This window comes from Phyllobates terribilis, unplaced genomic scaffold (genome assembly GCF_046119375.1).
Source record: "Phyllobates terribilis strain yellow unplaced genomic scaffold, ASM4611937v1 Scaffold_4__5_contigs__length_816908805, whole genome shotgun sequence".
Lineage (NCBI taxonomy): Eukaryota > Metazoa > Chordata > Amphibia > Anura > Dendrobatidae > Phyllobates > Phyllobates terribilis.
This window is the reverse complement of record NW_027362764.1, coordinates 474505236-474513654: the sequence shown is the minus strand read 5'-3', so window position 1 is coordinate 474513654 and position 8419 is coordinate 474505236.

The window sequence follows — 8419 nt, the reverse complement described above, 5'->3', positions numbered from 1 at the left end:
ATGAGGAGGGGCCCTGACTGGGTCCGGGCCCCCTCTGCTCACCGGGCCCCATACAGCAGTAAGGTCAGTTATACCCTGATGGCGGCCCTGACTGTATGTGGTAAGTAGATCTGTTCGCTGTTCATTTTTTTTCACAGACCCATTTACTCAAATGAGTGAGTTTGGTTTGCAAATAGGACCAGAATTGGACATAAAACCATAAGGTTTCATGGACCTCTCTTTCTGCAGCAGAGGCCCTGATTCATCAAAACTGGCGATTTTAACGTTGGTCTTGATGAGGGGGCATGGTGGAGTCAGATGCTCCTGATTCATTAAGGGTTGCACACATCTTAATAAATCCAGAATGTCTGATGAGTGGCGTGCGCCTCCATGAGCTGCACTACAAATCTTACTCCAATTAGTGACTGGAGTAAGATTTCTGGCATAAGGAATGCCACAGCTCGTCATAAATTAGAGGAGCTGTAGCATCATGCCCCCACCACGCTCCTATCCATTCCCAGCTCTTCCCATTTTATCAGAATTGGGCAAAATGGCATAAAAGCTTCGAAAAGTTACTAAAGTTTTACACAAATCTGTATTTCACAAAAAGTTTGCGACTTTTCAAAGCTTTCTACATCAAAATTCTGGTCCAGATTCATCAAAGCTTTTACTTCTCGTGTTTCACTCCCTGCTTATAAATGTAAGCAACTTCTTTAAAGGGAAGCTACCATCATAAAATGATCTATTGCTTAAATCAGGTTTTTGTGTTGCATATATATATATATATATATATATATATATATATATATATATATATATATATATATATATATATATATATATATATTATATATTATATATTTTTTTTTTTTTGCAAGATTTTTTTCCATATCACAATCATTATTACAAATAAAAATCAGAAATCTTGATATTTTCACACTGGCCACTAGGGCTTTTTAAGACTCGCAGGGTCAGGAGTGACATCGGCTATTGTGATTGCTGGGTCCTGTATTATCAGCTGTGTATAGGAGAGGCTATCGATCATTGCAGTCCTGCCTCTGATAATAAGAATATAAACCTATAGGAGAAATGGTGCACCCCAAAAAGTACAATTCAGTGCAAAAGAATGAATTAAAAGATATATATTTTATTTAGATGTATTTAAAACAGAAAACTCTACAAAAGTATAAAAGAGGGATCAATGGGTATGAAGTGAGAAATACATGAAAAAGAGGATTACAGAGGGGCATAGGGGCTCTATAAGCACTGCATAAGGAGTCCTGTATATTAATCAATACAAAAAATGACAGTATTCACAATTTAAAGGCACAAATATGCATGGACTCATAGGGCAGTACCACTGCCATGCGCACAATTCCAATATCAATCTAGCAAACAGTGTATACATATATCTATGCGCTCGCTGTTGAGTATGAGTCGGGCTTACCCATATGTGTCCCGCTGTGATCGCGCCCCCTCCCCTCTACAAATTGATAGGCCACAAGGCCTTTATAACTCCCACCTATCGTCTTAGACGCCACCCCCTGACGAAGGCAGTCGTGCCGAAACGCGCGTCGGGGTGAGCGCGAGCAAGGAACACTATACATTCAGGAGTAAGTGATCATGCGATATACATGATGGTTTATGAATTTATTATATGTTTGCTTCTCCTTTCGTAGTTCAGTATGTTTTACTGCGCATATGCACTTTAGGGGATTCAAAAGTAGTACTTTTTTTGATATACCTGTTATTGCTTACATAGGTGTGTAAAAGTGATATATGTACAGTACAGACCAAAAGTTTGGACACACCTTCTCATTTAAAGATTTTTCTGTATTTTCATGACTATGAAAATTGTACATTCACACTGAAGGCATCAAAACTATGAATTAACACATGTCGAATTATATACTTAACAAAAAAGTGTGAAACAACTGAAAATATGTCTTATATTTTAGGTTCTTCAAAGTAGCCACCTTTGCTTTGATGACTGCTTTGCACACTCTTGGCATTCTCTTGATGAGCTTCAAGAGGTAGTCACCGGAAATGGTCTTCCAACAATCTTGAAGGAGTTCCCAGAGATGCTTAGCACTTGTTGGCCCTTTTGCCTTCACTCTGCGGTCCAGCTCACCCAAAACCATCTTGATTGGGTTCAGGTCTGGTGACTGTGGAGGCCAGATCATCTGGCGTAGCACCCCATCACTCTCCTTCTTGGTCAAATAGCCCTTACACAGCCTGGTGGTGTGTTTGGGGTCATTGTCCTGTTGAAAAATAAATGATGGTCCAACTAAACGCAAACCGGATGGAATAGCATGCCGCTGCAAGATGCTGTGGTAACCATGCTAGTTCAGCATGCTTTCAATTTTGAATAAATCCCCAACAGTGTCACCAGCAAAGCACCCCCACACCATCACACCTCCTCCTCCATGCTTCACCATGGGAACCAGGCATGTGGAGTCCTTCCGTTCACCTTTTCTGCGTCGCACAATGACACGGTGGTTGGAACCAAAGATCTCAAATTTGGACTCATCAGACCAAAGCACAGATTTCCACTGGTCTAATGTCCATTCCTTGTGTTCTTTAGCCCAAACAAGTCTCTTCTGCTTGTTGCCTGTCCTTAGCAGTGGTTTCCTAGCAGCTTTTTTACCATGAAGGCCTGCTGCACAAAGTCTCCTCTTAACAGATGTTGAAGAGATGTGTCTGCTGCTAGAACACTGTGTGGCATTGACCTGGTCTCTAATCTGAACTGCTGTTAACCTGTGATTTCTGAGGCTGGTGACTCGGATAAACTTATCCTCAGAAGCAGAGGTGACTCTTGGTCTTCCTTTCCTGGGGCAGTCCTCATGTGAGACAGTTTCTTTGTAGCGCTTGATGGTTTTTGCAACTGCACTTAGGGGCACTTTCAAAGTTTGCCCAATTTTTCGCACTGACTGACCTTCATTTCTTAAAGTAATGATGGCCACTCATTTTTCTTTACTTAGCTGCTTTTTTCTTGCCATAATACAAATTCTAACAGTCTATTCAGTAGGACTATCAGCTGTGTATCCACCAGACTTCTGCACAACACAACTGATGGTCCCAACCCCATTTATAAGGCAAGAAATCCCACTTCTTAAACCTGACAGGGCACACCTGTGAAGTGAAAACCATTTCCGGTGACTACCTCTTGAAGCTCATCAAGAGAATGCCAAGAGTGTGCAAAGCAGTCATCAAAGCAAAAGGTGGCTACTTTGAAGAACCTAGAATATAAGACATATTTTCAGTTGTTTCACACTTTTTTGTTAAGTATATAATTCCACATGTGTTAATTCATAGTTTTGATGCCTTCAGTGTGAATGTACAATTTTCATAGTCATGAAAATACAGAAAAATCTTTAAATGAGAAGGTGTGTCCAAACTTTTGGTCTGTACTGTATATACATCCAGTGGAATAATGATGGCTATTCATATTACTACCTATGTATGTATATAAAGGTGATATATGTGTATACATTCATTTTAATAATGATGGCTATTTACTTATAATCCCTGCAGTCCCCCAAAGCACTTGCACTTTTTGATACCAATGTTCCTGGTTCGTGCCCCTGTCAATTTGTAATATGTCTTTTGTGTCATTTTATTCGATTCCTGTTCCCTGCAATCATGGATTCATTCCCTTTCCTTTTTTTGATGTCTGATTATGTATTAATAAAATTTGTCTTTATTTTGATAATTTTGTGGATCTTTATTCGAAGTTTTTTTCTCTAGTTTGTTTCACATATATAATAAGTACAGTGACAGTGTTGGTTACTGTACTTGTCATTTAGTGTTAAAATAAAGGATTTGTTAAAAAAAAAATTGGCGTAGGGTTCCCCGTAATTTTAGGCTCTAGCGGAGGTTAAGCAGACGGCTGGGGCAGATGTTTGAAGCCTGGGAAGGGGGTAATACCCACAGAGGTTCCCAGGCTACTAATATCAGCCTCCAGCTGAATGCCTAGCCTTTACTAGCTATTAAAATGGGGGACAAAAAGAAAATGACGTGGGGTTCCCCTATTTTAATAGCTAGCAAAGGCTAGGCATACAGCTGGGGGCTGATATTAATAGCCCAGGAAGGGTGCCATGAATATTGGCCCCCTCCCAGGCTAGAAACACCAGCCCTCAGCCGCCCCAGAAATGACGCATCCATAGGATGTGCCAATTCTGGCACTTAGTCTCGCTCTTCCCACTGCCCTGTAGTGGTGGCAGTGGGGTAATAGGGCTGGGGTTGATGTCAGCTTATAATGCTAGCTGACATCAAGCCCAGGTTAGTAATGGGGCTCACGTGGTAACGTCATTTGCCGGCAACCGCATGCGCAGGAGAATTCTCCCACGCTGTCAGTAACGTGCATGAGGTGAGCAGAGTTCATTTGACATGAACTCGGCTCATCTGGATGCCGTCGCAGCGAGACACTGAGGAGCGCAAGCACGCTTGCGCTTCTCAGTGTCTCTGGAGCATGGCAAGCTGGGTGGCAGCGTTCTGCTGCGGTCCAGCCTGTCATCTCAATGTAGCAGAGCTGGAGCCGTCGTGGGAACCATGGAAAGGTAAGGATGAGGTTGGTTCATTATTTTACTTTTATTGCAGTAGACATGGGATTCAGCTGGATTGGGCGATATAGTAAGTAGAGTTTAATTTAGAATATTAAAGTATTGTGTGTTTATTTCAATTAAAAGATTTTATTCTGGGTGTTGGTGTTTTTATTTTACATTTCACCTTCACTATGGGGTTAGTAATGTCGGCGTCTTGTAGATGCCTCCCCATTACTAACCTGGCCTTGATGTCAGCTGGCATTATAAGCTGACATCAACCCCAGCCCTATTTACCCCACTGCCACCACTACAGGGCAGTGGGAAGAGGGAGGCTAAGTGCTAGAATTGGCACATCCTATGGATGCACCACTTCTGGGGCGGCTGAGGGCTGGTGTTTCTAGCCTGGGAGTGGGCCAATATTCATGGCACACTTCCTGGGCTATTAATATCAGCCCCCAGCTGTCTGCCTAGCCCAGGGGTCTCAAACTCGGCTGGGTATATGGGCCGCACATGGAAAAAATTTGAATTTGGGGGGCCGCATTCTTTGTTCAATGTGACATTTTTAGTGATACCATTTTTTTTGTATACACCTTTTGAACATTTTTGCCGTGTTTATTTTTTTATGGCTTGGGTCGTTATGGATGTGGTGATAATAAACGTGCACTTTTTTGTGTTTACTTTAGTTTACATATAAAACAGCATTTTTAGTGCCCAATATTTTTTCATGCTTTATTTTATTTTTTATTTTTTTTACAATTTTATTTCCCCCAATTGGCCACATACAGTAATATTGTCTTACAATTAGCATCATATAGTAATAATGGAAAACATCTTGTAGTAATGTTCCCCATCCAAGTCCCCATCTTGTACTAATGTGCCCCATCCAGGTCCCCATCCTGTGGCTATGTGCCCCATCCAGGTCCCCATCCTGTGGCAACGTGGCAACGTTCCCCATCCTGGCGCCCATCTTGTACTAATGTGCCCCATCCAGGTCCACATCTTGTGCTCTGTGCCCCATCCAGGTCCCCATCTTGTGGCTCTGTGCCCCATCCAGGTCCCCATCTTGTGGCTATGTGCCCCATCCAGGTCCCCATCCTGTGGCAACGTGCCCCATCCTGGCGCCCATCTTGTACTAATGTGCCCCATCCAGGTCCCCATCTTGGGGCTATGTGCCCCATCCAGGTCCCCATCCTGTGGCAATGTTCCCCATCCAGGTCCCCATCTTGTGGCTATGTGCCCCATCCAGGTTCCCATCTTGTGGCTATGTGCCCCATCCAGGTCCCCTCTTGTGGCTATGTGCCCCCTGTGCTGTTCTTCACACACATAAAATAGAAAAAAAAAAAGATGATTCTCACCTGTCCTCCGTTCCCTCGGCGGCCTTCCTGCAGATGTGGCCCGCAGGCACCACAGAGTCCGACCCCTTGACGATCCCGACCTGGTCCAGAAGGATCCGCTGACAGCAGCGCTGCATTGCCGCACAGAGACTGTCTCCCAGCACAGCATTTTCAATGTCAGCCGCCGGCCAATCAGAGGCCAGCAGCTGACATCTGCATATGGCAATGACGTCATACTCGCTGCGCCGACACGCAGATATCAGCTGCTGGCCTCTGATTGGCCAGCGGCTGGCATTGGAAATGCAGTGCTGGGAGACGGTCTCTGTGTGGCAATTCAGCGCTGCTGTCGGCGGCTCCTCCTGGACCAGGTCGGGATCGTCAAGGGGTCTGTGCCTGCGGGCCGCATAAAGCAGCCTCAGGGGCCGCATGCGGCCCGCGGGCCGCGTGTTTGAGACCCCTGGCCTAGCCTTTGCTAGCTATTAAAATAGGGGGACCCCACGTCATTTTTTGGGGGGGTCCCCCATTTTAATAACCAGTAAAGGCTAGGTATTCAGCTGGGGGCTGATATTAGTAGCCTGGGAAGCTCCGTGGATATTACCCCCTTCCCAGGCTTCAAACATCTGCCCCAGCCATCTGCTTAACCTCCGCTAGAGACTAGAATTACGGGGGACCCCACGGCAATTTTTTTTTTATAAATCCTTTATTTTAAAACTAAATGACAAGTACAGTAACCAACACTGTCACTGTACTCATTATATATATGACTGACATGTTTCTATCTATCTAATCTATGTGTGATGCTCTATTCTTTCTGTTCTAAATTGTCGGGTACCGATGTTATAACTGTATGCCACTGATGAATTGCCGGCCGTTTTTTTTAAAGAGATGGGTGCGTGAAAATCGGAGGGCACTAGTGTGTTCCGAGTGCCCTGCTATGTTTTCCATGCACCCTCCTATATACTCACCCTGCCTGTCTGTCTATATATTCGGCCTGCCTGACATGTTTCATTGAGCACTGTTCTCATCGATTTGGGCAATTTTTTACCTTCTGCAGACCGCCGAGGGGGGACCGCCAGAAAAATGCTCAAGTTTCCCATAGACTTACATTGGGCTCGTTGTTTGGGTCGAGCACCCGAGTAGCACGATGTGCTCGGCCCAAGCTTCGAGCACCCGAGCATTTTAGTGCTCACTCATCACTAATCTTGAGCAATGGCGGCTTGATGGATGAACGATCTGTAGGAAGATCGATCTTGTGCAAGCCTAGATAGGACCACCAGGGTCTTCTCCGCTGTTATCTTGATAGTATCAAGTCTTCTGGTTGCTGATCTTCCTCTTCACCTTGGTCCTTCTGTTCTTCCGATCATACCTTCTCCAGTTATTGCTCTCTTTATATTATGTGTCCAAAGTAGGCAAGTCTTAGCTTGGTGATCCTTGCTCCGAGTGACATGTCTGGCTTTATTTGTTCCAAAACTGATTTGTTTGTTCTTGCCATCCATGGTATTGATACCATCCTTCTCCAGCACTACATTTCGAAGGCGCTGACACTTCTGACTTGCTTCTTTATCGTTCAACTTTCACATCCTTGTTACCACAGAAAAGACCAAATTATGCAGAGGCCGTGTCTTCGTTGCCAGTGAAATGTTCCTCGATTTGAAGACCTTGTCCAGTGACTTCATTGTTAATTTGCCCATAGCTATTCTCCTATTGATAGTCAATGTTAAAATATTTTATTGTGGAGTTCTAAGAAAAGAAAACCCAGCTAAGTTAACAATCAAACTTCTACTGGTCATTATGATTGCGGCGGTGCCAAAATATGTTGTTTTTTTTTTCTTATGAGGAACTATTTTAAAAAAAAGTGGTGCACTTTTTTATTCTTTATTAGACTTAATTGAACCTATTTTTGGTCCACTTAGGGTATGTTCACATAATGTTTTTTTTCAGCTGGGTTTGGAGTGGGTCTGCTCAAAAACCTTGGGAAAAAGCCCTAACAAAACACTCACAAGAATGAATATATTAATTTCTGTATAAAATAAAATAACGACTTGCTGTTCAGATGTTCAGGCTTTTGAATGTGTTTTAACGGCTTCAAGTTTTCAAAAACGCCAAGAGACTAAACGAAGTGAGCACACAATTCTTCTGGCATCTTCTGCTCTCACATGCTTTATAGGTGACATTACAAGTCAATGAGAAGGCTCAAAAGATGCCCAGAGGACACACGGGAATATTTTTGAGCATTTTGTGCTCATTTTTGCTTCAAAATCCACTGGCGGTTTCTTCATTGATAAATGGAGTTAAAAAACAAAAGTTCAGGAAAGAGTCAGTACAAAAGAAGCCTGAAAAACTATGGAAAAAAAGCTCAAAAATACTACCAGTGGTCAAAAATAAAAATTCTCTAAAAAGCACTCATGAAATTGTGGCACCCCAGGGGTCTGGTTTCCACAGTAATGTAATGTTATGTCTGAGAGCAGGTGGGAGGTCCTTTGGTCAGGGATCCTGTGCATGCCACACCTCCTGCCCAGTCTTGGGAGGGGAAGAACTTCCCCTATAAAAACCCGGGGCTGA